This window comes from Schistocerca gregaria, chromosome 6 (assembly GCF_023897955.1).
Source record: "Schistocerca gregaria isolate iqSchGreg1 chromosome 6, iqSchGreg1.2, whole genome shotgun sequence".
Taxonomy (NCBI): domain Eukaryota; kingdom Metazoa; phylum Arthropoda; class Insecta; order Orthoptera; family Acrididae; genus Schistocerca; species Schistocerca gregaria.
Genome location: NC_064925.1, coordinates 105,396,851 through 105,412,350, shown reverse-complemented (window position 1 = coordinate 105,412,350; position 15,500 = coordinate 105,396,851).

The following is a 15,500-nucleotide window of genomic DNA, read 5'->3' as shown; positions in this document are numbered from 1 at the left end:
TGGGCAACTTCCAGATCAGTAATTGTACGTCTACGTCAGCATTATTCGCCGCAAGCCATTGTATGGTACATGGCGGAGGATACTTTGTAGTCGTTTCCTTTCCTGTTCCACTCGCAAATAGGGGGAGGGGAAAATGACTGTATGTCACCGTTCTTTTCTTTCTTTTTTCTACTCATCAGTCTTCTGACGCATTTAATGCGGTCCACTATGAATTCCGCTCCCATCTCAGAGTAGCACTGTAGCCTATGCCCTCAATTGTTTGCTGGGTGTAGTCCAATCTCTGTCTTCCTCTACTGTTTTTACTCTCTACCGCTCCCTCTAGTATCAAGGAAGTTATTTCGTGATGTCTTAGCAAATGTCCTATCACCTTGTCCCTTCTTCTTGACAGTGTTTCCTCACAGATTCTGCGGAGAACCTCCTCATTTTATACCTTATCAGTACACATAATTATCAACATTCTTCTGTAGCATCACATTTCAAATGCTTCGATTTTCTTCTCTTCTGATTTTCCCACAGTCCACGTTTCACTACCACACAATGCTCTGCTGCAAACGAAGTATCTTAGAAATTTCTTCCCCAAATTGAGGCCTATGTTTGATACTAGTAGATTTCTCTTTGCCAACAATACCTTTCTTTCCAGTGCTAGTCTGCTTTTGATGTCTTGCTAGTTCCGTCTGTCATGGGTTATTTTGCTATCAAGGTAGCAGAATTCCTTAACTTTTACGTGATCATCAATCCTGATGTTAAGTTTCTCTCTGTTCTCATATCTGCTACATCTCATTTTATTCGATTTACTCTTAATCCATATTCTGTACTCATTAGACTGTTCATGTCATTCAGCAGAACCCTTAATTACTCTTCACTTTCGCTCAGGATAACAATGTCGCAAACGAATCCTACCACTGATATCCTAATTTTAGTTCCACTCTTGAACCTTTCTTTTATTTACGTCATTTCTCGTTCGCTGTACAGATGACAGTAGGGGCGAAAGACTACATCCTTGTACTACAACCTTTTTACTCTGAGCACTTCGCTCTTGGTCTTCCACACGTATTGTTCCCTTTGACTCTTGTACATATTATTACCCGTCTTTCCAATAGCTTACCCCTAATTTCCTCAGAATTTCGAACACATTGTACCATTTAACGTTGTCGAACGTTCTATCCAGGTCGATAAATCCTACGAACGTGTCTCGATTTTTCTCCGTACCAGATGCAATCTGTCTAATTTTAATTTCATGGTCCTTCTGCAGTCATCCTGAAATGTCGGTTCTCTAAATTTTCTCAGTAGTGCTCCTCGAGAAGACCGTTGCCTTCTCTCCAGTGATTTCCATTTGATTTCCCGAAGTATCTCCGGTATACTTGCGCGTTACCAACGGGCAACAAATCTAGCAGACCGCCTCAGAATTGCTTCGATGTCTTCCTTTAATCCGACCTGGTGAGAATCCCGAACACTCGAACAGTACTCAACAATGGGTCGCACTAGTGTCCTATATTCGGTCTCCTTTACAGATGAACCACACTTTCCTAAAATTCTCCCTCTAAATCGAGATCGACTACTCACCTTTCCTATTAGAATCCTAACATGCTCATTCCATTTCACTCAAACATCATGGGTTTGTTTTTCTATCCGTCTGCATTAACTTATATTTTTTACGTTTATCGGTTCAAATGTCTCTGAGCACTATGGGACTTAACATCTGAGGTCATATGTCCCCTAGACTTAGAACTACTTAAACCTAACTGACCTAAGGACATCACACACATCCATGCCCGAGGCAGGATTCTAACGTACGACAGTAGCTGCAGGCTGAAGCGGCTAGAACCGTTCGACCACAACAGCCGATGTCATTTATCGAACCAACCAGAAAAGCGCTCCCAGCTATCCAACTGGGGAAGGGAACCTACAGTTTAATGTGTAATCCGAACCAACTGTTCCTGGCGACTCCTCACAATGCTACGTTAAGGGCTTGCTTGAAAGGCAGACTCAGAACTCCGTGTTCCGACAGAAATACGATCACGCGAACTCTCCGTTCCCACCGAAGCGCTTTATAGACCACCAGGCTAGTCATGTACATAGATAGTTCATCTATAGGTTCTGATGAGTGAATTTGCGACTGCCGAAATATGTCAGAAATATGACCGCAACTTTTGATTGCATTGCATTGACTTAGAAGTTTAAATTATTTACACCTAGTTGATAGGCGTAGAGCTGCCGCCTGATATCAATACCACAAAGATGCTCCTCGCTATAGGAGGATCGCGGGCCACAGCATGGAAGTAGCAACACGCACCCACAGAAGTTCTCCGCGCCTCACTATTTGTGCATAGATTTGTGGAGGTACATTAGATGTCTACGCGCAGGTCATGTAATCCGTGTAAATAACGAATCGCTGATTTCTGTACGCTCTGATGGCACCCGATGACGACCCAGACGGATTCAATACGTTTTACACTAGAAGAACTTGCTTGCCCAGATATCAACGTGAGTTCATATAATGCTCCTCAGACCACTGCAGCATGGTTCTGGTTCCGTGACACGGACAACTCCACTGCTGAAAGATGACATCGCCGCCGGGGAAGACATCAAGCATGAGGAGATACAGATGATTAGTACCTGTCAACATGTCTTCGATTACTACCACAGGAGAATGTCTGCCATAGCATAATACTGCTCCCACCTGCCTGCGTCCGTGGCGCTCTGGACGTTTCGAGCCGCTGATCGCCACGACGACGGCGTTTGTGGAGATGACCATCGACCTAGTGTTGTAAGTAGGCTGTTTAGGTTTTCTTATTGGTAACGCCACATAGCGCTCTGTATGAAAAATCACTGGCTGTGCTGTGCGCAGTGTGTGGCTAGTTTGCATTGTTGTCTGCCATTGTAGTGTCGGGCAGCGGCAGCTGGATGCTAACAGCGCGTAGCGTTGCACAGTTGGAGGTGAGCCGCCAGCAGTGGTGGACGTGGGGAGAGAGATGGCGGAGTTTTGTAATTTGTAAGAATTGGTGTCATGAACTGATATATATATATATATATATATATATATATATATATATATATATATATATATATATATAATGACTATAAAGGTAAATACATTGTTTGTTCTCTATTAAAATCTTTCATTTGCTAACTGTGCCTATCAGTAGTTAGTGACTTCCGTAGTTTGAATCTTTTAGTTAGCTGGCAGTAGTGGCGCTCGCTGTATTGCAGTAGTTCGAGTAACGAAGATTTTTGTGAGGTAAGTGATTTGTGAAACATATAGGTTAATGTTAGTCAGGGCCATTCTCTTGTAGGGATTATTGAAAGTCAGATTGCGTTGCGCTAAAAACTATTGTGTGTCAGTTTAAGCACATTCGTGTATAATTGTTCAAAGAGGACGTTTCACATAGACCAGTCTTGTATAATTTTTCAAAGGGGACGTTTCAGTGTAGCAAAAAATGTGTTTCACCAAAAAAGAGCCGACACGTTACCATTGATCGACGGTGGAAAATCGATGCCTTTGGGTCTACATATGAATGTGTAACGATGGTCTGCTGCGGAGTTCCACGTTCAATAATGTACGATAAACGATGTGCTCCGAAACATTTGCCCACGCACCACCATCGTGCTCTTTCGGCAGAGACGCCACAGATCACCGTCTACCCTACTTTACAGCTCACACAAGCCTCCGGACCTCACGTTCTGTGAAGAGTCGTGGACGTCCAACCACGTACCGCCTAGTGGTAGCTCCGCTGTCTCTCTACCTCTTACGCAGATGCTCACGACATTAACACGTGAAAATTCGAACAGCATCGCCGTTTTCGAGATACTCTATCACATACTCTGCTTAATAGTAATCAGGCCTTGGTCAAAGTCGCTTATCTCAATGGATTTCCCCATTTGCAGCCATTATCTTCACTAGGGTTATCCCGCGTCCGTGTCTGCTTCGCTTACATACCTTTGTTATCGCATCACGTGCCCGCAACAGCACCACGCTGCATCCAACAGCGCGGTGGGCAACGGTCATAATATATTGGCTTATCAGAATATATGTACCTACGCTCTGACTCATAATCACAAGCCGACCACTGTGGCCGAGCGGTTCTAGGCGCTTCAGTCTGGAACCGCGCTGCTGGTTCGAATCCTGGTGCTGGTTCGAATCCTGCCTCGGGCATCGATGTGTGTAATGTCTTCAGGTTACATATGTTTAAGTAATTCTAAGTCTAGAGGATTGATGGCCCCCGATAGTGCTTAGAGCCATTTGAACCATCATAATCACAGGAAAGAAGAAGTTGTAGAACAAATAATAAGAGTTCATTTTGATTGTAAATATATTTCAGTTTTTACATTTTATGCGTGCAATAATCGTGCCATTTATCACCTGCTCGTAGCCCAATTCATTTTTGACAGCCATCACGACAGGACCCTAAGCCTTGGTACTTCCTGATTTAGATTTTCCTTGATTTTCCTAAATCGCTTCAGGCAAATGCCGGGATGGTTCCTTTGAAAGGGCACGGCCGATTTCCTTCCCCATCCTTCCCTCACTCGAACTTGCGCTCCGTCTCTAATGACCTCGTTGTCGACGGGACGTTAAACACTAATCTCCTCCTCCTCCTCCTTGCCACTTGATGGAAGTTTCAACTTGTTTCCTCTAACTATTCCTGAGATTAAGGGGTCTTAACAGACGGACAGACAGGCAGACGGATAGACGGACAACAAATGGCAAAAAAAGCATTTCAGATTAACAGTTTTCGGAATTTTTATTTTGCTTGTACTATAAAACCTCGCTTATTGTCAAATTTCGTGTTTATAGGACAATGGGAGGTACCTTACTGACTTTGCTGGGTGAATTTGCGAGTATAGAAATATAAATAGCCGCATCTTTCTCTTGCATTGACCTAGAAGATTAAATTTTTCACATAGCGAAAGGAACGCAGAAGTTAGTATGCAAGATAAATTTTAACTTGTGCCTCTACCCGTTTGTGAGAAAAAGGGGTCTTAAACAGGCAAACAGACAGTTACATAAGAAGGTGATCCTAAAATGTGTGTGAGATCTTATGGGACTTAACTGCTAAGGTCATCAGTCCCTAAGCTTACACACTACTAACCTAAATTATCCTAATGACAAACACACACACCCATGCCCGCGGGAGGACTCGAACCTCCGCCGGGACCAGCGGCACAGACCATGACTGCAGCGCAATAGACCGCTCGGCTAACCTCGCGCGGCAAGGTGATCCTCTGAGAGTTCCGTTCTTACCGATGGCGGCACAAAACCCTAAAAGCAACTGTTATTGTTATCAGTGTCAGTGGGGAGGTACGCGATCTGTTTACTTGAAATATGTGTGGATAAAAATCCTACTTCAAAATCGCAAATTTTCTTTTTTGGTTACCTGTTTTGGCGCATTAGCGATCCATATTGTTGTTCAGTGTGTGACAGTCATTACCATAGTCGCATTCTACGAATTAAGTTGCTCTAAAATCAAAAATCGTAGTTTGTTACGGAAAATTTACGACGTTAATCACTAACCAAGTATGTGAACTGCGACAGTGTTTGATTAATGATGAACGTTGCCAGCCGCAGTGGCCGAACGGTTGTAGGTGCTTCAGTCTGGAACCGCGAGACCGCTACGGTCGCAGGTTCGAATCCTGCCTCGGGCACGGATGTGTGTGATGTCCTTAGGTTTAAGTAGTTCTAAGTTCTAGGAGACTCATGACCTCAGATGTTGAGTCCCATAGTGCTCAGAGTCATTTGGAAATGAAAGGGAAACAGTGGTTGGGAAGGGAGTGAGACAGGATTGTAGCCTCTCCCCAATGTTATTCAGTCTGTATACTGAGGAAGCAGTAAAGGACACAAAAGAAAATTAGGAGTAGGATTTAAAATCCATGCAGAAGAAATAAAAACTTTGAAGGTCGCCGATGACACTGTAATTCTGTCAGAGACAGCAAAGGACCTGGAAGAGCGCCTGAACGGACGGACATGGTCTTCAAAGGAGGATATAAGATTGACATCAGCAAAAGCAAAACGAGAATAATTGAATGTAGTCCATTTAAATCGGATGATGTTGAAGGAGTTAGATTAGGAAATGAGAGGCTTAAAGTAGTAAATGAGTTTTCCTATTTGGGGAGCAAAATAACTGATGAAGGTCGAAGCAGAGAGGAAATAAAATGTAGAGTGGCAATGACAAGGAAAGCATTTCTGAAGAAGAGAAATTTGTTAACATCGAGTATAGATTTAAGTGTCAGGAAGTCGATTGTGAAAGTATTCGTATGGAGTGTAGCCTTGTATGGAAGTGAAACATGGACGATAACTAGTTTGGACAAGAAGAGAATAGAAGCTTTCGAAATGTGGTGCTACAGAAGAATGGTGAAGATTAGATGGGTAGATCACATAACTAATGAGGAGGTATTGAATAGAATTGGGGAGAAGAGGAGTTTGTGGCACAACTTGACCAGAGGAAGGGATCGGTTTGTAGGGGGTATTCTGAGGCATGAAGAGGTCACCAATTTAGTATTGGAGGGCAGCGTGGAGGGTAAAAGTCGTAGAGGGAGACCAAGAGATGAATACACTAAGCAGATTCAGAAGGATGTAGTTTGCAGTAGGTACTGGGAGATGAAGAAGCTTGCAGAGGATAGAGTAGCATGGAGAGCTGCATCAAACTAGTCTCAGGACTGAAGACCACAACAACAACAGCTCTAAGAATACAAAAAAAAAGTGTAAGTAGGCAGTTTAGGTTTTTATGTCGGTAACGCCACGTAGCGCTGTGTATGAAAGTCACTGACTGTGCTGTGTGAAGTCTATGGTTTGTTTCCATTGTTGGAATATTCTCTATTGTAGTGTTGAGCAGTTGGATGTGAACATCGCGTCACGTTGAGCAGTTGGAGGTGAGCCGCCAGCAGTGGTGGATGTGGGGAGAGAGATGGCAGAATTTTAAGAGCGGACGATCTGGACGTGTGTCCGCCAGAAAGAGTGGATATCATGAACAGATACATATATTATGACTTTTCAACATTATTAAGATAAATGCATTGTTCGTTCTTTATCAGAATCTTTCATTTGCTAAGTATGCCTAACAGTAGTTAGTGCCTTCAGTAGTTAGAATCTTTTATTCAGCTGGCAGTACTGGCTCTCGCTGTATTGCCGTAGTTCTAGTAACGAAGATTTTTGTGAGGTAAGGGATTCATGAAAGATATAGGTTATTGTTAGTCAGGGGAATTCTTTTGTAGGGATTTTGAAAGTCAGATTGCGTTGCGCTAAGTTTAGTGTTGATCAGAATAGGTAGAGAGGGAAATGTCTGAGTACGTTCAGTTGTGTTCAGCTGTTTCAAAATCAAATAACGTAAGGGGTTTATCAGCACAGTAATTCATAAATTTTACTAAGGGGACGTTTCAAATGTCGTGTAACTAGGGCCCCCGGTCGGGTAGACCTTTCGCCGGGTATAAGTCTTTCGATTTGACGCCACTTCGGCGACTTGCGCGTCGATGGGGATGCAATGATGATGAGTAGGATAACACAACACCCAGTCCGTGAGCGGAGAAAATCTCCGACCCAGCCTGGAATCGAAGCCGGGCCCTTAGGATTGACATTCTGTCACGCTGACCAATTTGTTTTTTTTTAAATCTCATTTTGTTCGCTGTTGTTCGTTTCATCTGCTCGGGGCGGACGTCGTAAGACATCCATTGAAGTTCGTTGTTGATCGATGAGCTCAGTTTTTTTTATTACAGAGGGCACGTAACCCTCATGCCCGAACACGCTGAGGTACCGTGCCGGCTAACCACTCAGCTACCGGGGGCGGACTAAGAATACTATGATGTGTAATGATTGTCACGCTCTGAAACTGAAAAACATTTTAGGCTGATCTGAAGACGGCTCTTTAACGACCTGAAACCGTAATCAGTAAGGAAAATTGGTGTTATTGACGTAGGATTTTTATCCAAACATGTTCTAAAAACAATTACGGAGCTGTTTGGTTATACACCTTGGGCTCGACCAATAGTGTACCAGAGCTCTGTTTAGACTGTGACTGGGCGCACGTTCAGCAGTACAAGAAGCGAGCCTGCTGGCAATGTCTGCAGCCGGCGGCGGCGAGCAGTGCGTGGCGGTCCGGCGCTGCCTTTCAAGACCCCGGCTGCAGCGCTGCGCTGTGCGGCATTAATCAGCGCAGGTCCACAGCACACGCGTCCCGGTCAACAGCGACAAGCGCGCAAGCAAAACGCCGGCACAAGAGCAAGGAAGCGTTTACTCTGGCGTGTCCACAGGCCGCGCCGCGCCGCTCAGCTCACCCCCGTGATTGGCGACTCGCCCGCCACGGCGCGTGAAGCGGCCGGCCACTGGCCGAGCGCCACCGCTAGCTACCGGCCGCTGGCCGGGCTGTAGCCGCCGCCGCTGCTGAAATATTGACACGCGCCCGAGACGCCGCCACGCGCCGAATGCTGTTTGGCGCACTGTAATATTTATTTGTTGACAAAGTCCGCTCGCCGTGGCTGATTTGTAATTAGCACAATAACCGGCCGGCCGTACCCTTCGACGTTTGCACCTAGCCTGCCCTCTCTCCCTCCCCCCTCTCCCACGGCTGTCCGTTTCGCTGTGCCAATTGACGGGTCCGGTTCGCGTTCATCAAGTGGATTATTTGTTTTAACAATATTAACACACCACTATTAAATAAACACTGCTTGTTTATACGTATCTTCAATCTATTTTATAAGTGTATAGCATTACAGCGCATGAATACACACACGTACACTGCGCGCCACCAACACACACACACACACACACACACACACACACTGACGAGTGGAGTGGGAGGGAAGAGAAAGGGATGGAGCGACCGGACGTACGCTGTGGGGGAAGAGGGAGAGAAAAGGTGGAAGTGGTGACGAGAGAAAGAGGGGGAGAGCGAGGTCGCTACCGCGGAAAATGGCGTTGTTTAAGCGGTCGTAGCGCTGCCAAAACAGAGTAATGATGTGGGCAGTTTAAGTTTCCTGAATTGGTAATGGATAGCCTTTACCAGCCTGATTGAATGAAACTCAAATAACGCCAAACATTTGGAGAAGCCGTTGGCGCAGTTTGTCGACATTCCTCGCCGTTCAGTGCGAGGGTGGACATAAAAATAGAACCACTGACCAAGATCTCGTCTGTAATTTCGTGTAACTGATATTTTCACTACCGGCCATTAAAATTGCTACACCAAGAAGAATTGCAAATGATAAACGAGTATTCATTGGACAAATATACCTGTATTATACTAGAACTGACATGTGATTACATTTTCACGCAATTTGGGTGCATAGATCCTGAGAAATAAGTACCCAGAACACCCACCTCTGGCCGTAATAACGGCCATGCTACGCCTGGGCATTGAGTCATTTTCTGTATCCAGAGAGGCCCGTAGAGCACCTGCAACATGCGGTCGTGCGTTATCCTGTTGAACTGTAGGGTTTCGCAGGGATCGAATGAAGTGTAGAGCCACGGGTCATAACACATCTGAAATGTAACGTACACTGTTCAAAGAGCCGTCAATGCGAACAAGAGGTGACCGAGACGTGTAACCAATGGCACCCCATACCATGACACTGAGTGATACGCCAGTATGGCGATGACGAATACACGCTTCCAATGTGTGTTCACGCGAAGTCGCCAAACACGGATGCGACCATCATGATGCTGTAAACAGAACCTGAATTCATCCGAAAAAATGACATTTCGCCGTTCGTGCACCCAGGTTCGTCGTTGAGTACACCATCGCAGGCGCTCCTGTCTGTGATGCAGCGTCAAGGGTAACCGCAGCCATGGTCTCCAAGCTGATAGTCCATGCTGCTGCATACGTCGTCGAACTGTTCGTGCAGATGGTTGTTGTCTTGCAAACGTCCCCATCTGTTGATTCAGGGATCGAGACGTGGCTGCACGATCCGTTACAGCCGTGCGGATAAGATGCCTGTCATCTCGACTGCTAGTGGTTCGAGGCAGTTGGGATCCAGTACGGCGTTCCGTATTACCCTCCTGAACCCACCGATTCCGTATGCTGTAGTCATTGGATCTCGACCAACGCCAGCAGCAATGTTGCGATACGATAAACCGCAATCGTGATAGGCTACAATCCGACCTTTATCAAAGTCGGAAACGTGATGTTACGCATTTCTCCTCCTTACACGAGGCATCACAACAACGTTTCACCATGCAACGCCGGTCAACTGGTGTTTGTGTATGAGAAATTGATTGGAAACTTTCCTCATGTCAACGCGTTATAGGTGTCGCCACCGGCGCCAACCTTTTGTGAATGCTCTGAAAAGCTAATCATTTGCATATCACAGCATCGTCTTCCTGTCGGTTAAATTTCGCGTCTGTAGCACGTCATTTTCGTGGTGTAGCAATTTTAATGGCCAGTAGTGTATTAAGTGGCAAACCAGTAATAGAGAGAGCATCAACATAGTTTTAAGGCAAGGGTGCAGTTTATCACGTGTGCATTCTATGTTTACACAAAAGGAATATTTTTGGAATGTATAAATGAACTATACTTTTAGTCTTTTAATCAGTCTATACAGAGTGCCGCTCGTGTCAGTGGTGTACTTGCACCACACGTGCTGCCAACATTCGTTACACTACAGACGATCTACTTAATTACGTGGGACGTTCAACAAGTAATGCAATACGTTTTTTCTCTCAGAGGAAGTTGGTTTCATTCAGGAGTCCAATACAACGTATTATTGCCCATTCTTTGGGCTACAAAATGGTGTCCTTTAACACAGTCTCCTTTCAATTTGACCACCTTACGGCAACTTAGTGCGAGGGCCTGTGTGCCCACGTGGAATCTCTCTAGTGGTCGACATAGGTGTCAACGTCTTGCCGCGTCAACAACCTACCAAAGAGACTGCTTACACTACGCTTGTCCGCTCTATTCTGGAGTACTGCTGTGCGGTGTGGGATCCGCATCAGGCGGGACTGACGGATGACATCGAAAAACGACAAAGAAGGGCAGCTCGATTATCGCGAAATGGGGGAGATAGTGTGTTACAGACATGATACGTCAATTGGATTGGGAATCATTAAAACAAAGGCATTTTTCGTTGCGACGGGATCTTCTCATGAAATTTCAGTCATCAGTTTTCTCCTCCGATTGCGAAAACATTCTGTTGGCACACACCTACACAGGGAGAAATGATCATCACGATAAAATAAGAGAAAAGTTTTCGTTTTTCCCGCTTGCCGTTCGACAGTGGAACGGTAGAGAGACAGCATGAAGGTGGTTCACTGAACCCTCTGCCAGGCAATTTATTGTGAATAGCAGAGTAATCACGTAGATGTAGATCATCCACGTACTGCTTCCTGCGGAGTGCATCCGTCATTGGGCCAAACAGACGTAAATCTGAAGAGCTGGATCCGGGCTGTACGGTGCATGAGGAAGAACAGTTCAATGAAGTTTTGTGAACTCCTCTCCGGTGCACATATTTGTCCGACGCCTTGCGTTGTGATGAAGAAGGAGAAGTTCACTTGCATTTTTGTAGTGACGAACACGCTCAAGCTGTTTCTTCAGTTTCCTGCGGGCAGCACCATGAAGTATATCAAACAGAATCACCCCTTAAGAGTCACAGAAGACCGTCGGCGATACTTTACCTGCTGCCGGTGCGGTTTTTCCTCTTTTTCTTCGGAGGAGAGAGGGTGTGGCGCCGCTCCATGAACCGCCGTTTTGTTTCCGATAGAAGTGAGGAACTCGTGTTTCATTGCCTATGATTATGCTCGATAAAAAGTTGTCACCATCAGCATCGTGACGCGCGAGCAGTTTCGAACGGATGGTCCTTCCTTGCTCCATACGCTCTTCTGTTAGGCGATGAGGAACGAACAGGCAGACAACTTTGAATACCCCAAATGGTGGACGAGTGTATCAGCACTACCAACAAAGACACCCAGCTGAGCAGCCAGATGTTTGACTGTGATCCGTCGATCATCTCGAATGAGAGTGTCCGCACGTCCCAACATTGCAGGAATCATAGCTGTGTGCAACTGGCTGGCGCCCGAGAGCCCAGACACGTTTGCGCGATTTTGTTGCGAAGTTGACAGACGCGTCGCTCAACGACTCACCGCACTTTTGTTTACTGTCAGTTCTCCGCAAACACTTTGAAAGCGCCTATGTATATCTGCGATGCTCCGATGTTCCACAAAAAAACTCAATGAGCGTTCTCTGCTTAGAAAGCACCTCCGTTTCAGATGCCATTTTGAAGGCTACATTTAGCACCGCCATGGCACTATGGGGGCTGAAGCGGGAATATGAGACGATGTCCCACAACAAATTTCGCGTTTTTCCAACCGAAACTGTTCGAGATAAAAAATATGTTGCAATGCTTATTGAACGCCCCTTGTATAACCTCTAAAAAATAAACATGGTACACGTCGAAATCTCTGCGCCTCGGTGCTGTAGGACGCCGCTAGATGATAAGAGAACAGAAACAGAACAAGACCAGACTTAGATATACATCTGTACTTCTCAAGGTGCCTTACTGTGTGCGGTGGGAGGGTACTTAGTGTACCACTGTCGCTTGCCCGTTTTCCTGTTCCAGGCGTAAATGGTTCGCGGGAAAGATTATTGCTGGTAAGGCTACGGGTGAGCTTGAATTTCTCTAACTTGACATTTATAGTCTTTTCGCTAGGTATACGTAGGAGGAAGCATTATATTCCTTGATTCCTCCAATAGCGTACACTCTCGAAACCTTTATAGCAAACTGCACGTGATGCAGAACACCTCTCTTGCATTGTTTGCCACTGGAGTTGTCTGAGTACCTCCGCGACGTTTTCACGCTTACTAAATGAGCCTGTAACGAAACGTGCTGCCTTCTTTGGATCCTACCTGGTGTGGATCCGAAACTGACGAGCAATATAGACTTTATATTCCGATAAAATTGTCTCGGGCTTCGAGCAGCGTCAAGTAGTTTAAAATCCACGAGCTTTCGGCCGAGGGCCCCTCGGCTATTGTCAAGTGGTGAGTGTCGCATGTTCGCTGCTGCCGTTCTTATACAGCCCCGCTGCCTTCAGTGACATCACTGGTGCTCGGTCCAGCACCATGTATGGTAATATTTTCGTTGCGATGGCTGTGCTAAGCTGCAGACCGCCATCTTTATTGAGAATGTTGTCAGAAACTTTATCTCGATCGCATCTTTTGTGACGCTGTCCCAGAAACTATTAGTCCATGTCTCGGCAAATGCAGTTTTGTCCGTCTCCTAGAGTGTGTTCCGCTACCGTAGATTTCTCAAGACATCGTAGGCGAAAACGTCTCTCGTGTTCAAACGGCGTTGTTCAGTGATACGAACAGTCTGTCCGACATAAAACTGAACTGTCCACAATCACAAGGAGTTTTATGAGCTCCTGGAGTTCTGAAACATACATTGTATTTCAAAGGCTCGAGTTATAGAATTCTTGGACCACATCAGCAGCACTCTTTACAACATCAAATTCACGATGGAGGTTCGTTGCCTTTTCTTGACGTCCTCGTCCGACTTAAAGAAAATGGGTGTCTCAGAGGCAGAGCTTACTTGAAACTCACCCACACGGACCGCCTAGCTGTATGCTACCAGCTATCATCACCCTTCTCAGAAAAGGTCTCTTTTAAGGGTCTTAGTGCACCGAACGGAAGCCGTTTGAGACACTGAAAGCCTTCCGAAGAAACTGAGCCTCTCACAAAAAGTATTCAAAGAAAACGGCTACAATACCGCCAGATTCTGCAAGCCATCTTGTTGAAGAAACGTGAGCAGGATGCTCCTGAGGGGACACGAAGAAGCTTGCGTTTTTACCGTTCTGTGGCTCAATAACAGGAAACAGTAGCCGACTCCTAAATAGGCATAAAATCGATTGTCTCTTCAGCGCTCCGACAAAAATGCGTCAACTAATGAGGCCTGTGAAAGGCGACATACTTCTCGGAACGCCAGGAGTGTACAAAATACCGTGTGAATGTGGGCGATTTTATGTTGGACAGACTGTTCGTACTATTGAACAGCTCCATATTGGACGCGAGTGATGTTTTCGTCTACGGTATGCTGAGAAAGCAGCGGTAGAGGAATGTGTTCTAGGAGATGGACACCGCATAGCATTTGGCGAAACATCTGTTATTACATGGATAAATAGTTTCTGGGACAGCGTCATAAAAGAAGCGATCGAGATAAAAATTTCTGACAACACAGCTCAATAAAGACAGCGGTGTGCAGTTAACGCACTTGGAACCCGATCATAAGAAGGCTGGAGCGGGCGTGGCAAGCGCGCAAGGAAAACATTACCATATACGGCGCTTGGGCAAGCACCACTGACGTCACTGAAGGCACCGGGGGTACATAAGGACGCAGGCGCGCGCACACACAAACGCACCGCTTGGCAATGGCAGCGGAGCACTCGGCCGAAAGCTCGTGGATTTTAAACCACTTGACGCACCTGGAAGACCGAGGGAATTTTATCGATATGCACCCGCTTTGCCAGAAGACATTTCCTGACGATCCTTCTAACGAATCTCAGAATGGTATCTTCTCAGAATGGTATCTGCCTTACCTACTATTACACTCCTGGAAATGGAAAAAGGAACACATTGACACCGGTGTGTCAGACCCACCATACTTGCCCCAGACACTGCGAGAGGGCTGTACAAGCAATGATCACACGCACGGCACAGCGGACACACCAGGAACCGCGGTGTTGGCCGTCGAATGGCGCTAGCTGCGCAGCATTTGTGCACCGCCGCCGTCAGTGTCAGCCAGTTTGCCGTGGCATACGGAGCTCCATCGCAGTCTTTAACACTGGTAGCATGCCGCGACAGCGTGGACGTGAACCGTATGTGCAGTTGACGGACTTTGAGCGAGGGCGTATAGTGGGCATGCGGGAGGCCGGGTGGACGTACCGCCGAATTGCTCAACACGTGGGGCGTGAGGTCTCCACAGTACATCGATGTTGTCGCCAGTGGTCGGCGGAAGGTGCACGTGCCCGTCGACCTGGGACCGGACCGCAGTGACGCACGGATGCACGCCAAGACCGTAGGATCCTACGCAGCGCCGTAGGGGACCGCACCGCCACTTCCCAGCAAATTAGGGACACTGTTGCTCCTGGGGTATCGGCGAGGACCATTCGCAACCGTCTCCATGAAGCTGGACTACGGTCCAGCACACCGTTAGGCCGTCTTCCGCTCACGCCCCAACATCGTGCAGCCCGCCTCCAGTGGTGTCGCGACAGGCGTGAATGGAGGGACGAATGGAGACGTGTCGTCTTCAGCGATGAGAGTCGCTTCTGCCTTGGTGCCAATGATGGTCGTATGCGTGTTTTGCGCCGTGCAGGTGAGCGCCACAATCAGGACTGCACACGACCGAGGCACACAGGGCCAACACCCGGCATCATGGTGTGGGGAGAGATCTCCTACACTGGCCGTACACCTCTGGTGATCGTCGAGGGGACACTGAATAGTGCACGGTACATCCAAACCGTCATCGAACCCATCGTTCTACCATTCCTAGACCGGCAACGGAACTTGCTGTTCCAACAGGACAATGCACGTCCG